This window comes from Zootermopsis nevadensis, unplaced genomic scaffold, assembly GCF_977971745.1.
Source record: "Zootermopsis nevadensis isolate Lab colony 2312 unplaced genomic scaffold, Znev_1.0 Znev_ptg000022l, whole genome shotgun sequence".
NCBI classification, from domain to species: Eukaryota; Metazoa; Arthropoda; class Insecta; order Blattodea; family Termopsidae; genus Zootermopsis; species Zootermopsis nevadensis.
Genome location: NW_028259154.1, coordinates 18,110,872 through 18,131,206, shown reverse-complemented (window position 1 = coordinate 18,131,206; position 20,335 = coordinate 18,110,872). Strand labels below are relative to the sequence as shown.

The window sequence follows — 20,335 nt, the reverse complement described above, 5'->3', positions numbered from 1 at the left end:
GCAAAGCGAGAAGTAGCAAGAGTATACTGTGGGGAGGGAGGCCAAAAGAAAAACAAATTAAATTTCTCAACATTAGTTCGTGATGCAATGCAATAATTGTTATCCTTATTATTGGTCCGCACGGATTCATTCTAACACTTCTTTCTGAAGGAAGATTGAAGAAAAATCCCTACTTCATTTCTCTTAAATTTAATTCGTAATCTCAGAACTTGCAACCGTTTTCAAGAGAAATACTTAACATCCTTCAAGTCTCAAGAAGTTTAAAAAAACGTAACAGAGCGTGTCCACATATGAAAAGTCCTAGTAGCCTACCTACTGCAGCTTACAGCTAGGATTAGCTTATACGCGAAGCATAATTTACTATTAATTTAATTCATATAATTACAATATACAAAGACAGGGGCATGACCTAGAGCTCAGCTAGTCTGTGCATTGACACTGACAGTAAGTAACGAGAAGCGAGTTAACATAAAGCTTTCAAAATTGACCAAAGAAATACAAGGTGCAAAGAAAATGTTCACGGCTCTTTGGTAACTAATTTTGTAATTTTCTTTGTCGGCTGGGAAAGAAATACCTTGAGAGTGCCTGAGAATCATGGCTGTGCAGTCGGTACTAAAACCTCCGACTCCGGCTTCGACTCCGACTCCGACCCCGACTCCTTCATAAAAGCTCAATATATATTAATAAGCGTAAACCTACTAAAATGATAATGACACCGTAAAAGAATTCATCATCACCACGTGAATCATCAACCTACTTTTTAGACTTATAACCTATATTTAAATATACGTCTAATGTTTATTGCAGAAATCTGTTGATTTGCAAACAATTTGTATTCTTAAGGTACCGGAGCCAACGTTACAAAGCATTATTCCCACATCATGTGGCTCAATGCGTCGTTGAATCCCCTTAAGCGTGAGGCCGCCGGCGGCTCACACGGTACAGATATCGAAGTCGGAGTCGGAGACTGTGCATTTTTACCGAATCCGACTCCACCTAAAATTAATTAAGAGGCCGATTCCACAGAACTGGTAGTGACTGTGACATGACCTAGATTTGCGCGCGACCTCAAAGGTACGTGAGCATGTTCACCAAGATATGTTTCTTCAGAATTAAGTGTGGGGAAAATCTGTTTTCAAATGACCTTGAACTTTAATGATTGTAGCTAACCTAGGCAAGGACTGTTCCGTTCTTTGTGGAACCGAAGTTTCACGAACCCCTACTATGAGCCAGACTAATTCAGGCCATAGCTCCACACTCACTTCACGTCCATTTTAACAGATATTATCCTTTGATCTATGCCTACGTCTCCCAACAAGACTCGTAACTTTATAGGTGGAGAAAAAACAATTGTAAGAATTTATAATCCTCCTTGTTTGTGATACATCTCCAACTCATCTAATTCCCCTCAATATCATGTACCCAGTAACACTTAATGTAGCAATAATCATGACAAGAACAATACGGTCACGTTACAATGAGAAGTGAAATAATAACGTAAGAAGTGACCAGCCTTCCTATATTCCTAGAAAAACCAGTTTACGTACAGAAAACTAATGATTCCAGTCTACATCAGTTCGTTTCCTTAATCGATTGTCATAATTTTCTAACACCCCTGATCTGGGTGGTACATGAAAACATAGGGCAATCTATATTTCAAAAGTAGGAGCCTAGAGTGACATAGTTTTGGCCACATAAAAGGGTCGGCGACAGTTAAAAGTAAATTAATTATATTAGCTCTCTGATGGTAGAGACAAGAGGGCATTTGGATTGAGCCAGACGACATCAGTCATATTAAAGTAGCTATATATTATATCCTGCTGACTCGGTGTTGATATTTTTATCGCACCTGGATGTTCTTGTGCCCGGCTCCTTAGTCTTTCTCTACACACAATGAAACAAATGTCTTAACTTTTTCTGTTTCGTTATGTTCCACCCCTCAAACCTGTCTCCATGTGTGTATCACAGTGCTGTGCTAGCTAATACATAGTCTTGGTAGCGTTTCAACAGAATAATGTACTGTGCAGAATATCAAATTGCAGAAATTATTTAGTGTAACTACTCCATTGGAAAGGACGGTTACACTGACGAAGATAACCTAACACTGAACTTTAGTATTATGTATTTATGTAAAGAAGAAACAAAAGCTATGAAAATATTTTGTTTCTTTCGTAATAATTTATGTACTCGTCAAGTTGATGGATTTAAAATCAACTCAGACGAACATAGGTGACTGTCTAACACACAACAACTAAGTTACAACCAAACAGAAGAAAGTTCTTTTTATGACACTACTTGTTGTTAAGTTAGCCAAGAAATTTTAATGCTTCATACGGAACCTGAAACTTCATTACCGTGTTCAGAAGAGCCCGCCACTGGTCCATGTCGCAAATCGGATAAATTTACCCAAGCCTACACCTTGCCACCCCATGTAAGATCCACTTTAATATTAACACTCCATCTACGACAAGTTACTTTTTTCAAATTTCCGAGGGAAATTTATTAAGCATTTTTCATATATTCCATTCGTGCTACATGCCCCGCTCATCTAACTCTTAAACAGAACTATAATCGAAAACTTATCAAGAATACCTTTTAAGTTGGTACTGATGTTAAATTCGCACCAGACTATATTATTACGAATAAAACAGGGCATTTTATTAGCTTGGGTTGGCACCATGCACACATTGTGACGGAGGGAACAATTATAGAACCTTGCAAAGAACTGAAATGCGGTCGTGCCATTTGTAACCACTCACTTTCCTACCTCCGCTATCTTGGCGTGTGCAGAAGAGGACCATGAAAAATAATTAAAGAGTTTCGCAATGGTGGTTTCTGCAATGGAAAACTTTGACCTCGGATGGCAGCTTCTTACATATTCATAAACATAGCTGGGATATTTCGTTAGCGGTTTATCTTCGCTTGCTTGGGTTTCCTGGGCACAAGACGTGTGCTGCTACACTATGAGGAATTCGGCTGTCGGCGAAGCTGAAATTCCATCCTTTCTTTCTGTACCACGCTAAACCTTACATATAATCACCATGCATTATAATCGAAATACTCTGTAAATTATAACATGCCCATACCTTAAGGAGTTAAATCGGATTTCTTGCCCACTCTTTCTACAGTATCCTGTTTAAAAATGATAAGTTTGGTCTTTAATGCAGACAACTCATGCATAACTCAATACTAATGCACGTATACAGTGAAAGAGACATGACTCAAGTACCGGATACTCTGCAAATGATATTTATACCATGACGTCCTATTAATTCGAAATAAATAATTCTGTATTTTTTACTTCTGTGCATTAAAGTAAGCACACATACTAATTCTATTACTACTGTCCTCAGAGCGTGTAGTTAAAAACAAAAAAATTATTACCGCAATGAATGCAAATTAACAAAACCACTAACAACTGCTCTCACACAAATTCCCTTCAAACAAACATAAAGCAATAACAAGTAAATAACAACATGCGACAAATACCATTTTAGAAGCTGATATTATCTTAGGTATCAAAAAATTTAGAGCATTTTATGAAACCCAAAGTTTCACTATGTTGTTCACAAGACCCCGCTACCAGACCTCACTGAGGGACAGTTTACACCCTTACAACTGATGTCTCTAACATCAATTTTAATATTATACTCCAATTTCAAGCTCACATCTCCAGAGTGGTTTCCTTCCTTAAGGGTCTCCGTATAAAGTTCATACAAGCTTTCAAATTTCTCTCGTGCTCTACATGTTCAACCCATCTCATATTCCTTGTTATCGCCCAAACAATAAATGGCAACAGACGTACACACTTCAAAAGCTACTCTGTAAATACTCTAGGCTAATAATAAATATTAGATGGAAAATTCCATGCAAGCAAAGAGTAAAACTGAAACCGAATCTGTTGAAAGCCATGTGCTAGATAACGACACTTAAAAAATTAAGTCGGAAAACATAAGCACGATACAAGAATTCGAAAAAAATATTTTTCATAGAGATTAAAGTCAGAATATCATGAGAATTTAACATAAATATACAGATACACTCCAATATAGAGCACACAAAATATATTTCATAAAATTTATTATAGCCTATCTAATTTGGCTTATTCATTTGTTTAAAACAACTACATAATGGATAAAATATTCCTACTTATTTTTTTGTTAAATATACACTATTTAATACAGTGGTGTTAAAATTAAATTAAACTTTGTCGATCATATTGAAGTACCGTCTATTTTATAATTGTTACGCTGTTTGTACAACAAACCACCTAAACAAGGAATTATATCGGATCAATACAGAATAAAATCAAATATTAGTATAACTATTTAGACCCTTCAGACTTTTAGATTATTAACTATCATTTGTTATTAACACATCTTAGATGTTGGCAAAAAAAATCTTTCACTTAAGTCATTCTTACAGAGATATATGTGTTTTGCTCGGAGTTCCAATAATTCACCATCCATATTCTAGGTACTTTAGAGTTTTTCTAATTGCTAAATATTCCTATTTAATTTTAAAATAAGTTTTTTTGCCGTAACTGAATGATTCGAATTAACTGTAAAGTGTTGAATCTTAATGTCTTATACAGTTGCACTGTTCATATTTCTTCGTTGTAAACTATTTTTTACTTAAAAATTTCCTTTTCTGTTTATGCATCAGGTTTCGAGCAAAGGAGAGAACAAATGACTGTCAATATACAAACCACGATATTGTCAAATGGCCAGTGGTCAGTGGCAGTTTATGGGAAATCCGATAGATGGTGCAGGCGAGGTATTTTCCTCCACTCTCGTTCGACCGCAGAGACCATTTCAGGGGCGTGATAAAAACTCCTTTCGTGTGACGAAAGCATGTGCGAAAATTCTACGTGATACTTCCTGTGTGCCGCTTATAACAGATACCAACGTCAAAATATGCAACCCGCATTGTCATGTAGAGGATCGAAAACCGTGTGTGAACTACAGACCTTCTATTACTTTAGAATTTTCTCAGGCACTTTTTAAAATTCGTTTGCGCTTGTGACAATACCGATTGAATTTAATGGCCGATTTATGAACAATATGACTAATTACCAGGGAAATAAGAACGTCGGAGATACTAATAACATTACGGAAACTCATTAATATCCTGACTGTCCAGCTAGCTAATTAACTGATTAAAAAACCCCATATCTTTTTCCGAAGTAGATAGTCACACAGCAAGTCAGAAATTACCTGCCTAAACCGGAATGTTTGTTACCGTGCTAATAAGAGACCGGCACTGTACTCTATTAATGACCAGTTCAGTTTACGCACAATCTCGCATCCTAGTTTTAAGACCCATTACAATGGCATATATATTACAAAATTCAAGGAAATTCAAACCATCAAGGTTTCCGACTAAAATATTGTAAAGATTTTTCACTTTCCAAATGCGTACTACATGTCCCGTACATCTCACTGTTAATTTGATCATCCTAATCATTTAATTCAATAATAATAATGACATAAACATTTCGTAAAGACCAAAATAGTCTTCTAGTTAGTGATACCGTAGAGAATCATAAGTATATAATAGCTTTTCGGAGAGACATACCGTCTCCATCTTCAGGGATGACTTGAAAAAATTACTCTCATCTACGCCTCTTCCATCTCATCCTCTTGATTTGATCGCTCTAACATTTGTTTGACTGACCCGGGGCAGCTTAGTCAGCAGTATCTTACTATTGACTAGATAACATGGGTTCGATCCTCGGCATGAGTAAAGGATTTCTCTTGCAGATACTGTGTCGAAACCGGCTCTGGGGCCCACTCAACCTCCAGTTCAAATACTATCTTTTTTCTGGGGCTAAAACACGGCCGGAGCGTGACTCTCACCACTTGCCCCAATCTAGTGCCCAAGTCAAAAATGAGTAGGAGTTACACCGTCTCTCCCCGCAAGTGCCATCATGGCGTGTAGCGGGCACAAATTATAAAGTTTACCTCGCTCTGTAATTTTTGTGCTGTCTCCTTGTAATCCCTCACTCCGAGAAACAAACTCAATCTATTTTCTTCCCCGAGGTTGAGACCATAAGTTTCACTTTTTAGTTACAAACGGAAATTCTTACTTTCTGAAGCATTTTACATCGTTTTATCAGATTTAAGATCTGCTAGTTTAAATGAAATGCAGGCTGAATGTTTTCTTACGACAGTTGTGGTGTTATGGTGTGCTGCCTCTTCCCCATAATGCAGCCAATGTTCCAAGAGATGTACGCCAGGTTACAGCCACACATTTCCACGCAGTTATCAACAGAGATCTTGTAACTTTTCCATGACATAATCCACCCACTTGTATATAGTAACCGCAACAGTCATTCAGCGATGACTTGAAAACATTCCCAGGTAGCTAAATATTATCTAAGAAAGGTGACTGGTATTTTTATTTTCTTGAAACATAAGATTCTCATTATTCACTTGTTGTAAACCTCAGTAGCAATTTCTCATGAGTAACTTTGACATACAGACGTCATAAGGGAGCGGCGTGTCTATTTCTGTGTTTCTTCTTCTAAGAATAAAGGAAAGAAGTTATAATACCTTTTCTCTTTATTTCCTCTGTTGGAATACTAATAATAATTAAAATGTTTGAAGTATTCATTCACCGGTGGTTGTAAACTTGTCAACAAGATTTTATATGCTGGAGATGAAGAGACGAGACGTGAGGGACCGTCTCTTATTGTTCTTATCAAGGAATGTCATCACCAAAATGACTGCTTCTTGTATACTCTCTTCTTCTTACCTACACAAGTTTCATTATTTTATTTGGAAAGTTGTCGAGTTAAAGAAGAAAACTTTTGTTTCATTCGCACGCAGATGTGGGCAGTAATACGTTAACTTGTCGGTCTGTAATCGCTTTTGTCTGGTTAGTATTAAAACAGCAAACCAACTGCATTGTTCACGGTGTTTCCTGAGAGCTCTCAAATAAGTAAGATCATGTTAATGTTTTTAACAGACGGAGGTCAAAATATGACGAAGTTTATGTGTTTTTTATTCACAGTGAATATCATAAACATGAACTGGGAAGAGTATGTCTGTCAGTCCGTACACATCATCTCCCAAACTAGTAACTAGATATAGATTAAATTTGGTATTAAATCTGAAGCGAAATAAGTCGGGTTGATTTAATTTTGGTTCGTAGGGTCATAAATCCAACAAAAAGATTAAATCGATCTTTATCAATTTTAACAAAAATGTACTCGTCATGGAAGAATTGTACACAAAATGCAATGTGGATTTGATTTAAACGTCATTATATTTTTTTTAAATTTGTTAATACAAAGACTTTGTATTTTTTTATTGTTGAGCCCCGCAGTACGCCATCAATCTGAAGGAACATACCGCCACCATAAACAACTAAATTTGAGTTCTGCCATTAATTCTGTTTATGACCCCTCCAGGTATGAGTCTGGTAGCAAAAGTTACAGATTTAAATCCGCTGAAATGAATCATCTTCTTCTGATGTTTTACATCTCAACTTTCCCCGCCATCTTCATTACTTCTTGCCTTTGTTCTAATTCTTTTATTGTTTCCCGATTTCTATTTTCCTTTGTTTCTTTTGCTGTTTACTTTCATTCGTCCTTTCTCTGTCGCCTATTCCTTCCTCTCTTTCTTTCCTGTCTTATTTATTCTTTTCTGTGTTACCTACTTTTCTTCCTTTCCCTCATTCTTCTGACTTTTTCTTCATTTGTTTCTCTTCTATCTCCGCTCAATTATTTACTTCTTCAAAGAAAGCAATCGAATCGCATTCACAGCTCACATCAGTTCTCTTCCTACAAAGGGTTTTATTGTTATTCCAGCCGTCGCTTGCAGTATGACTCCTCCAGCTCAGTGTCACATGCGGAATGCACGTATTAACAAATTGCTAACTACGTACGAGCCATCCTCAGTCAGTTGGCTCAGTGTCCACGGCGTGTCTGCGCGTTTTCCCCCTTTGTCCTTCCTTAATGAGTTGGCTGCTATAAACGAACATAACAGGCACCTACCTACCTTACTTTAATGGTCGCATGTGACCTGAAAATCCTCGACGAATACACATTAGACAATAAATCTACGTACTTTATACAATGAACAATTTGCGACAAGCCAAGAATTTCAAACAAGTAATTCGTTGTGGGAATGCCATTAAAAACTCTGAACTTCTATCCAGTAATCAATAATTTGGCTTGCGACAGATATTACTGCTTAATTTACGCGTAATAAGGAACAACAAGGTCACAGTGCAGTATTTACTTCACGATTTTAAGTAAAAATGGAAGTACCACTGCATATTGCTCGTAGCTTAATTTAGTTGGAACGTTCTTTCACTGTAGGGAGACGTGTGTGACCATAGCTTCATTATAAAGTAATTACGTTGGAACAACAATTAATTAAATTATCAATACAATCTCAAAAGCTACCGAAGTTCGATAAAGGGAGTGACAACAGTTTAATTGATGACATGCGGAATTTGCTTATGCGGAAACACCGAGGAGGTTTTGGGGCCCACCTAACCTCGTACAAACGGGCAGGAATTTATAAGCTCGTTCATAACTAAAAACTTCAGAAATGCGCTTATTACCTTCGCTATGTCTTTCCATCTTTTCCACGCAGAAGCAGACATCTTTCTTCGAAGTCACGTACGGATCGACACTGTGCCCCTACAAGCCCTGAGGGATTTTTCACGAGGGTAAAGCGGCTTCAGCTTAAAATTAGCCACTCACTCGCATCAGATATTGAGATTAAAAACGCGTGCAATGTTAATTAGACACCCACGTACATTTTCATGACGATTTGCTATCAAGCACAATCACGTAATGTTTCGCCACGTTAACTGCTATACTTATTCTATAAAGCGCGAAGGTATTGCAGAACAGGGGCTAGATATGCAATCACGTCTGTTTTATACGGTTTGCTTAGGCGCGTCTGCAAATCAGTTCCTAGAAATCTCACGAGGCCATACACACACCCGTTTTCCTCCGCAGCTGGTTTTTTGTCCATCTTTGTCAAATTTACCTTTCTTGGCAGAGTTTACCTCCCAATTAAAATTTCTTTAGCAAAATAAAGATACGAACATCAGTAAAGAATATTACGTATGCAGAAAAGTAAGTTAACTTTATCTCTCCGTGTTTTCAGGCTGTGTTTGTTCACCGCGCATATAAACTGAACGTGCCCCTTTGTTCCCATTCCGTCAAAATAACCGCACACATTTCATTGTTGAGATTAGCTTCTTTCGCCTTCTTAGTCATAACAATGGCGTCGTTTCCTGTACTTTTTATGACTGTGTCTAAATTTTTGAGCATATGAACGGCGTCTTTGTATTATGCAGGTAAAACAAGAGGTCTTGACCTAATCTTTTACAGAAATCCGACAATTTATATTCAGCAGTTAGTTAGAATGCACAGAGTAAGAAGGACCTGAATCCTGGTTGACAAACAGAAATAAGCAGGAAAAACATCGAAGTACAAAAGGATAAAGTTAATAAGTACTTTGAAGCGCAAATATTTGGAACTGTCCTGATCAATCAAACCATTAAAAATAAGCGAGTGGAGATTTGGCTCCACGCATTCTTAACCTTGACGGAGACTACTGGTCAGCTTCCCGCCTCGGCAGCTTCACTTTCGCCGAAAGAACCTCAGATGTTCATCGGAATAGAAGATCGGGTGAGTTCCAGAGCTGGTGTGGGTGGACGCGGTGACGCGGTCCTCAGAATCGAACCTTGAACTTTGTCCGGCACTCAAAATTGTCACGAAGAATTTAAGCGAGCATTAAATTTCTTGAGTGCTTGATACTACTGCGTGCAGATTATGTGATTTACCTGCGTCATATCTATAAGTGCACTGGTAAGGAATGAAATGTAACTAAGTATAATATTATCCGTTGTTTCGTACTGTTGGGAGTCTGGCGTGTTACATAGCTGACAGAGGGAGACGAAATATGGATACATAACTGATAGGAAATCTTCAATGGCAGGGACCACATGGGAGACATAGCAACAGATGAGAGAAAAATAGATTAAACCAGTCTTACAGAAAAAGAGTGTTAAAATTACAGGGTCTAATGACACACTTTATGAACACAAAGATTCTCTCACTGGTTCCATCAAAGAAGGAACATTTCTTGAACAGCATTCCCAGAAACACTATCATACAGATACTTCGTTAAGTAATTTGTAATTAGTGAAGGTAAGAGCAAATTAGTGAACAGTAATTCTTACTGCCTTATAGATAAGTAAATGACCTTTGAACGGACACACCTCAAGTTGCAATGAAACAACGTCCAATACAGATTAATAGTCTTACATAATTCCTATCAGAGTTAGACAAGATCACATTTCTTGACACATGTACGAGTAGATGGTTTGCATATAATCTCCATAACTAAAGCTTTATATCTCCGCTTTCCTCAAAAGGATTTTATTATTAAACGAATAATAGAGGGAAGACACATGAAAGCGATTGTTAGTAGAATAAAATAATACTAGAAGGTGGGGGCATGCGAGGTTCAAGTGGACTCCATTCATGAACCGACTACTAAGAAGCAACCCTCAATCAAGAACGGGGATCTTTAAGAACACGTGATTTCTATCGCATATAATTCTTTCTTTTCTTCTTATTCACCCTCCCGTGCACGGTTTCTAGCTCTGTCGCCCTGCCTTATCTAATTCAGACTAACACTGGCTTATGTAAAAACACAGGCCGTGTCACATATAAATCTGAGCTCCGTTATTAGTGTCGTTCAGTGAGTAAACATGCGGTTCCTCTGCTTTAGATTCGCTACATCTGTTACGTAAAGCTCAATAGCTTCAATACAAGTCGGGCAATTCAAATTAAACTGATTACATTACAGAAAAAAGTTCTAATGAAAAAATTTGGAGTTATTTGGGATGAAACAACAAGGAATTGAAGAAAATTAAGTCATGAGGAACTGTTTTATTTTATATTTTATGATATAAATTCATATACTTGAAAATAACAGCATGAAATAAAAATTATATTTACAAAGAACCAAAGACAAATTTAAATGTGGGGCATTCTTTGGAACCCTTTAACTCCATAAAGCCGAATGGTAACTATATGTACCAGCTGTTTTAACAATCAGTTACTCTGCGTTTTGTTTTTGTGGGTTTTGTATGATTGGAGGCCTAAACAGGGAGTTTCCTTAAACAGCATTAAAAAGTTGATTTTTGTAATGGTAAAGAGTTGTGTTTTCTTCGTGGTACGGACCGAATTCTTAAATAATATTTTGACGACTCTCGGCTCTAAACAGCTGATCCAATGTGCTTTGTTATTTACATATACTTATATTTGTGTGGCGGGGAGAACAATATTAAAATGTATGTAAGAAATAAATTAGGTACATGTGGACATGATTCCAGTAGCACAGGATGAATTGTGTTCTTTTTTTTCCTGAGACAAAGTTCACAATGTTTTACATTAAGTTTTTTCGTCTAAGAAAAGCTCGGATTGCTCATAAACGCTAGGTCTGTAATACTAACAAAGAGTGAACTGAAATCCCTTCATAGGTGTTATGTACCCAGAGAGAATAATGTCCAAGAAGAACTGTCTCTGTTCTCAATGTCAGTTTATTATAAACGGGACTCCAGCGTTCCTAGATTCCTCCCTTCTCTTCCTTTATTCGTTTCACACAGAAGATGAGATTTTAATAAAAGTGTATGATATATCAAATCGCAGCGTAGTATTTTATTGCAAGTAATCAGACTAGTACACTTCATATACGGCTGGACGACCGGGGTTCGATCCCCGTCGGGGGCAGAGGATTTTTCCTCTAGCCTCTGCGTCCAGACCGGCTCTGGGGCCCACCCAGCCTCCTCTACAATGGGTACCGGGGTAAAGCCGACCGGAGCGTGATGCTGACCACTCACCCCCATCTAGTGCCGAGGTCAAGAAAGGGAGGAGCTATACCTCCTCTCACCCCAAGCGCCTATATGACATATAGTGGGACAGCTTTACTTTACTTTACTTTTTACACTTCATATACCCTTATACATTTAACATCAACGAATCTGAGTGTGAACTAACTCGTCTGGTGAGTATATGGGTTTTACCCGGTTTAATTCCTGCAGAGAACTTGGCCATCCGCTTGAGTGTACCTACTTTTTGTCATTACAATCTCCCAATTTGCATTGATTACGACTTATCACAGGAAATTATCTTCACATCTCACTTGGTTTTACAAAAATTACAGAATCTAAACCCATGAAATATTTGTCATCATTACAAACGTCCCTGGTATCACTATCGATTAAGTTGGCAAACATCGACCAGACTACACAGCGTAACAACCCAGAAGACAGAAATCTTCATACTCATCGCCCTGATGACGGAGGCAGTATGACCTCTGAAACGTTGGTAAACATCGACCAGACTACACAGCTTAACAACCCAGAAGACAGAAATCTTCATACTCATCGCCCTGATGACGGAGGCAGTATGACCTCTGAAACGTTGGTAAACATCGACCAGACTACACAGCGCAACAACCCAGAAGACAGAAATCTTCATACTCATCGCCATGATGATGGAGGCAGTATGACCTCTGAAACGTTGGTTAACATCGACCAGACAACACAGCGCAACAACCCAGAAGACAGAAATCTTCATACTCATCGTCCTGATGACGAAGGCAGTATGACCTCTGAAACGCTGGTAAACATCGACCAGACTACACAGCGCAACAACCCAGAAGACAGAAATCTTCATACTCATCGCCATGATGATGGAGGCAGTATGACCTCTGAAACGCTGGTAAACATCGACCAGACTACACAGCGCAACAACCCAGAAGACAGAAATCTTCATACTCATCGCCCTGATGACGAAGGCAGTATGACCTCTAAAACGTTGGTAAACATCTACCAGACTACATAGCGCAACAACCCAGAAGACAGAAATCTTCATACTCACCGCTGTGAAAACCTCAAATCTTACGATTAAATTCTTAATTACGAATCGGATTATATGGAAAGCAAGGAGCGCTTACTGAATGGGATTTGAGTGAACAAAGACTGTTTACTTCCGACATTCTCTCCGTGGTATTACAATAAAGAATTATATGTATATACGTAAATTCTTTTCTCTTTCAGTTTAATTATTTGTCCACTTGTTCTATTAATTCAGGAAGAATGGAGTCCACAACCTCACACCCTGTTTGTCTAAAACCACATTCAATTAAATGAGTAAAATAATTAAAATGATGCGTACTGGATTCCGCGCGGTCTATAACCCACTCTTGGAACCCAGCATTCATTTACGACAGACACATGAAATCCCTTTGCATAAGAATGCCATGTGGGTGCCCCTACGTCCATCTTATAACCGGATTGTATTTCTTTTGTCCTCTGTCTCATTCTCTTTCAGTAACTAAAGTATTCTGCTGCCCCTGCTGCAATGCCAAGAGGAATTCTTTTTTTTTTTCTTTCTTTCTTTCTCTCAATAGTTTGGATTGGGAGAGTCCGTTGTCAGTAGCCGTCTTTGTCTATTTTCTTTATTATTTTTGTCTCCTATTGCTTATTTCTTGTCTTCTTCTCCTGCTTCGTCTTCTATTGTGGGTGGCAGTTGGAAAACATAATTATGCAGATGAGTGCAACGGAGTAACACTGCCCGCTGTGTGAATTCATGTAACTGGAGTGTGATTCATGTCTAATGTGCCTCACCTCTCCTGTACTTAAAGATACAAAGGGAATTAAAACTGCAGATACTTAACAATGTAACCTTTGGCGACGGATGCAACCGTTTATCAATGTAAAGCAAGACGTCCAGGATTACTTTTGGTTACAACAAATATTTCTATCTAAAAGAGAAGACATAACAGGAAGACAGAGAAAACTGAATAGCGAGAAGATTAATTCTTAATAATCTTCACCTAATATTATCAGGGTGATCAAATCAAGCAGGATAAAACCGCCAGAGCATGTATAACGAATGTCATAAACCACAAATTACTGTCTTCTTAGTAAGACAGCCTGGAAGGAAGACATTACTTAGGAGACAAGGTGTAGAAGATAGGCTCATATATGGATCCACCTCGTTCGTGTATTGTCAGATGGCAGGCTCTTGCTATAACGATAATTAACCTTTCGTTTCCATAAGAGGTGGGACAATTCTTTAACACCTAAGCATCCAACAGCTTCTCAAAAAGACTGATTCATGGAGGTATTAAAGTAAAATGAGCCTAGGTTATTTTTCTGCTCTCTAGGGGCATCTTTCCAGCCCTGTTCAACATTCGGAATTCCACGTTTCAGTCAAACAGTTTTAAAATAAAAAAATAAATTTTCGACCATGTGCAATGTTGGAAACGGGGGTAAAATTTGTGGACCTGTGAAGATTTCTTTTATCGTCTATGGTCAGCTTTGACCGTCGTACCCCATCGGGGTTTCCTTGCGAAGGTACCACGGTGGTTTCGCCTTGACTTCCGTGGCCAATCTTTATCCATCAGACTGGAAGAGAAAGGACGCGGACAAACATCCATGCCTTGAGTGGGAATCGAACCCACGGTCCCAGCGGCTAGGCGCACGAGGCCTGTGAAGATTACATTTACACATATCTAGCGCTTTCAATAAGAAAATAGATTTGTTTTATTCAATTGAATACTTTAAAATATATTCAATTGTTTTCCTGTCTAGTAGTATATATTATTCAGGCAAATCGCATTTACTACGTCTAATACCACTACTTGAACTTAAATGATATTTCACTTTTATTTTCATTTTCCCTTGCTTTGTTGAAAAATTCCGTTTGTTATTTAGAACCTTCTTATTGTTTTATTTAAGAACATTGCTATCCATTTTTCTCGCGCTTCTCAGTTGCCCGACTCAAGACTGCTTCTCTCCATTACCACTGGCACGATATTCATGATTATTTCATAACTTTCCTGTGCATTGACTTGAGTCTCTGAAATTTCGTCGATCTATATAAAACTAAGATTTTCCACGAAGTTTGACTTAATATTCATCAATAAACCAAGCTGGCACGGGACTTCCTTCACGCTAATCATTAAGAAAGGAAACTAGCTCCTAGTGTGTCAGTCATTGTAACCTTCAGAAACCGAGATTTATGAAGGCAACTCTAGCATTTATAAACTAAATCGTGGCGGGTAGTGCCTGTCTAGACTGCCTAATCAAAACAACCAATGCTTAATGCAATAAACTTATTTTAGATTTTCTTTAAATCTTACGTTTTAAATGATAACGTTTCACTACATAGATCAGCCTTTAACGACTCCATCTGATTATGTAGGTAGTTAAATAATAAAGACTTGTGTACCGTCAACACTACCAATGTATTATATTTTACATATAAAAATAAATCATTAATGCTACATCTACATGGCGACACAACGAAAAATGTAGTGTTAGTGTTCTATTTTCATATGCGAAATACGTATAATACATTGGTTATGTTAGCGGTACTTCACATTTTTTTATTTGAATAGGTTTCACCTATATATCAACGAGTTTCAAAATGGTCAGAATTGATGGGTAAGTTAAACAGTAGAATATGCGTGAAATATTAATTAAGAAGAACGTAATATTGGTCTGCTTTATCGGTCTACGCTATCTCCAGACACTTAGAAAAATCACACAGAACTCATGGTAGAGACTCAAAGGCATGACCTTCGAAATATCAGAGCCAATTCTAATGCAGTGATGTAAGATTTAGAAAGTATCAGCGCTGTAATAATAAATTCTTCTCGTGCTACCAGCAGTATAAGCTGGCTTAATGGAGAAAAAAACAACGTTTCGCTGATATTTCAGCGCGGACCTTGACAGGCTTAGACACACCGAAATTCCAAGCGTCATACAATCCTCCACCAGTTGTCGGATATCAGACTTTGCATGAACGCCTTCACGATATAATTGAGGATCATTAAAAATCCAACCCTTTTCTTATACTACAGTAGCGCCTCTAACCTACAGCTGAGGCACTACTTTCATATCGCACATTGACACGCACACTGCATATCTAATAACCTCCCCCTGCCAGTCCTTTATACCCCTAAAGGACTTGAACTCCGCTATCATTCCTGGAACATTATACACGGAGCATAATTACATACTTTTCTGCTTTAGCCTACAAGAAAGCTTCGAAAACTGGTTCCAACCAACGGGAGGAGCACTGAAACGCTGAAGTCGATTCCATGATAAAATTTGTTCTGTCTCAGCCTATCCTTTCCATAAAAACACACACACCATTTCTATAAGAGAATCAAACTGCCTAATCAAATCCTAAAACCAATGCAGCTTTACCAAGTAGACCTCATATCTACTCGTAAATATAAAAAGAATAACAAACCCTCGATAAATTATAACGATTTTTATAATTATCAATCATATAATTCGGTAATTTTAATTTTGCAAGTTTTTCCCGATTTCTTTGTTACATTCTGCATTACAGACACGTCTGAAGCAACTTTAGCAAGTAATATAATTATTAAGGCACGCATATGCCACTTTTGCTTTTACTGCAGATACAAAACACCTGCTAGATTTATTCTTAATTTAAGAAAAGAAACAAAATAAGTTAGAAATTAAATTCAACAGAGAACACGAAACAATAACTTCATCTGTCTACTGACATCTGTAATGTGTACGCACCAACTCACTACAGAAGTCTGTCCCCCATCCATTAAAGTCGGAATGAGAAATGGAATATTATTATTAGTGACGCACTGTTTTATAACAGGACAAGACGCCATCATATTTTCGGGGAAAAGGTTAAACTATTCTGAAACGAACGTATACACGTGAAACATAAAATTTAAACTTGGTGTATTAGTAATGGTTGACTTATGATCAGTGTTCCTACCTTGTTAATCATGATGACCGGAGTTCAAATCCTGGAGTCACATAAATGTTCAACCTGCTTACACAACCTGTAACAAAAAGTACTAAATTTAGCAATGAAATATTATTTGGTTCGACAGTGTTATGCCCCATAATTGTTACATTGCTGGGTATTATATAGTAGTATATACTTGGAGGCATGTAATATTAAATTTACATATGTGTAATAAAACTTCGATTTTAAGCGCGTTCTCAACCAATATTTGCAGGCATGCACCATTAGTTTCACTAGTATGCATGTCTATTTGCCCGATTGTCTGCTCTAACAAGTCAAGGACGACTGAACGGATTATCGCTAAATGTGATACTGAGGGATTTTGTTAACATTTGTGAAACAACTTCAAATTTGGTTAAAATCGGATAATAACGGGAACTTAACATGCGTTTCTGTGGGCCAAATGACCAGGCAGTGAATATTCAGGCTAAAATTTTTACCATGATATTTTCTCTTACCACCTTTACCTTCATTATTATAGCTACCTTGGTTATTACGGTTACCTGCAAAATCCCTAGCCACCTGAAAACCATAACGTAATGGCGACACTATCAAAGGCGAATATGTCACAGTTTTTACACTACGTACATCCCTAATTTGTTAGGTCCCAATCTCTCTAGTAACAAAATAGACTATGCAATTCTTATTTCACAACAGACTTAAATTCTTTCAAAATTACACTACCCAAGAAAATTACTTGTCCCTGAAGAAAGAAAACTGAACACAAAAATATAGCGACTTATTAAATATTAATAATATTCTTTCACGTGGCAGAAAAAGGCAGTGCCATCAGAAGTACTAAAGGAAACGCGCCACTGATTGTAACTGCCATCTGTTGTTGAGATTCATAATTAACCGGAGGCAGATTTTACTGCAGTGAGTGTACGTCGGACTGTGCGGCTATAAAAAGCCGTCATGTGATTAATTACAGCCGGTTAATTGCCGTTGCTCTTTTCCAGGCGAGCTGCTGCAGTGATGGTAATCGGCACCTGGAGATGGTATCAGAGGGCCATGCGCACAGCATGGGGTTAACCAGTTAACATACAAAGGTAGGGGCGGAGGCGAAGGCATCTGGAAGAAGCACAAGAAAGACTTGCAGCACGAGGAATGTTAGTGACGTAGGCGGGCGACTCGGTCACCAGCGATCGAAATGTTTGTAGAATTTCTTATTCTTTCCTCTTGAAAATTTGATATTTTAAGAAACCTTTATAAGAATCGAAAATGTTAAGAAGAAGAAAAGTGACCAATGTAAAGTATGAGAATTATGTGAGGTATATGCATGCTTCTCGTCGTCATACGGGAGATATAATTCCGTAGAGTCATCGAACACTATTCTGTTATGAGGTTGGCACTGAAATTAGTAATTTAATCTCATTGGGAAGTACATGTATTACCTGCTGTAGCATTTCATAACTCTGTATTTTGCCCACAGAGTGCACTTATAGGTTCTGAATAATTTTCAGGGGAAAACAGCAATTATTCCCGTAAACAGCATGAATCAATTAATCTTTGTGGTGCAGTCACGTTACGTCGGATGTGAGGGTCTCACGGAGGCGAGTATTAAAATGTCTTCTCGTTTGTAGCGCCGTGTACTACCAGACTACACGGCGCTTCAACCCAGAAGACGGTAATCCTTGAGCCACATTTTGTTTTCTCTGAGGTAGGAAATAGGCTTCTAATTTTTTCAAAAGATTAAATTGTTAATTTATAAACTTCAAATTTTTTTTCTTTGCTGTAAATTAATTTTTCAGAATTTATATACCTTATTTGGTACTAGTGTTTTGTTTTTTGTTTTTTTTTACATTTCATAACAACATAACAAGGAACTTCGTACATGGCTGCCTTTTCAGTTTTTGCGCTAACGTTTCAGAGGTTGTTGCTGCTTCCATAATCAGGGCTATGAAATTATGCTGAAATGTCAGTAAACGTCTACCAGACTACACATCGTAAAAACCCAGCAGACATACTAGCCGCCTGAAATCTGACAAGGATTTTCGTAGTTTCTCATGCATACAACTGTATGCAGAACACGGGTTTCCTTACAATCTGTATGACGCCCTGAGGATCTTCCTCATTGCCTTCCTTTCTGACAGCCTGCCTTCCAGTCCAAGTTCTTGGCTGAGAGCTTCACTTACAGTGAAAATATATCTGACGGACAGCCAGGATCAGTGTCTCTTACAGCCAAAATGACTAGTCGAGACTTCTTTCCTGTCGAAATGTATGGAAATATCCTTGTTCAGAACCTCCCTTAGAGTGAAAGTACTTGATTTAGATACTCCCTTGGTATGAAACTGCCTGGCTAAGCGGTTCTTTTCAATACAGAGAAGGGCACACCTCGTTTAATAATAATCAGCCAGAGAAGAGTTATTGACGTCATCAACCAATCACTAGTATTGCTGTCACGACTCAAATGACACAAGAGAGAGAGCAAATCGTGTCCTTCAAAGAAACCGAGACGACATCTATGTTACTGATACAGCTGGCGATAAGTAACAAGGTCAAGGGAGAAAAATTAATGTACTAGGTCATCTGTCGAATAAGTTTGAGGAAGATAGTACCAAACTCCACCAGAGTCGAGTAATTAACTTATTTGTGCTATAACTTGGTCGAAGGCTTCTCAGGTAAGACAAGAAATATCTTACTAATTGGACCCCATGAACCAAATATCCTTCTTCAGGAGCAAGAAATTTTTAAATTTCATAAAAATCCGCCAAGCAGTTTCCGAGATAATATATATTACTTAATTTTATAAAATTTGTACAAAGAAGGAAGGGAAATACTTCTTTCAAAATCAAGCAACTACCTTTCAATTAACTCTTTTAGACTAGTTTGTGAAAATGTGGGTGCAATACGGGAATGTAAAAAACACTGAAAATATTTACGTTTCTAGAGTTTGTATCTCGCAAAATGGCGGGGAAGGCAACTGAAGATATCGATGTACTAATATTTAAACAGAAACATCGCGTCTCTTGGAATTAATTCCGTAAATGTAAAACAAAAATACCCAAATAAATGTTTCATTTGAGCTAAGTGTAGTTTGTATATGCATAAAATTACTACAGTAGTATAAACTGTTGGAATAAACACTCCCGTTTGATCACACACCCACCCACCTACCTACCTACCCACATACACACACTCACAAACATTTTTAATGAAGCAAGTTTCGGTATTGCTCCACTAATAACGAGAAACGTAGCATAAATAACGGACCTGGAAAGGAAAAAGCAAGGGCTGTTGCCAAACCAAACCAAACCAAACCCAACCCGATCTACTTTGATCGCAAGTCCACATGCCGTGAAGTAATTCCGGACCATAGGCTTGTAATAAAGGGTTCATGGCATTACAGGCATATGTCTCAATTTAATTTTTAACAGGCATCTGCACACTCGTGAAGCATAGCATGTAACAAGTTATAAGCAGACTAAATTCGGTGAAAGCTTGTAGTCATTCACTCCTAAATCATCTATCTTCTCTTTTCTT

General features: G+C 37.8%; 1 protein-coding gene across 6 annotated transcripts in view; it reads right to left on the bottom strand.

Moving 5' to 3' along the window:
• The window catches only part of LOC110829119 (uncharacterized), a 331,896-nt gene that overhangs the window by 202,087 nt on the left and 109,474 nt on the right, over window positions 1-20,335 (bottom strand). For all 6 annotated transcript variants that reach the window (XR_015536299.1, XR_015536302.1, XR_015536300.1 and 3 more), the window contains one exon: window positions 16,820-16,886. The gene's annotated coding sequence lies outside the window, so the exon portion shown is untranslated. The remainder of the gene's footprint in view (window positions 1-16,819; window positions 16,887-20,335) is intronic.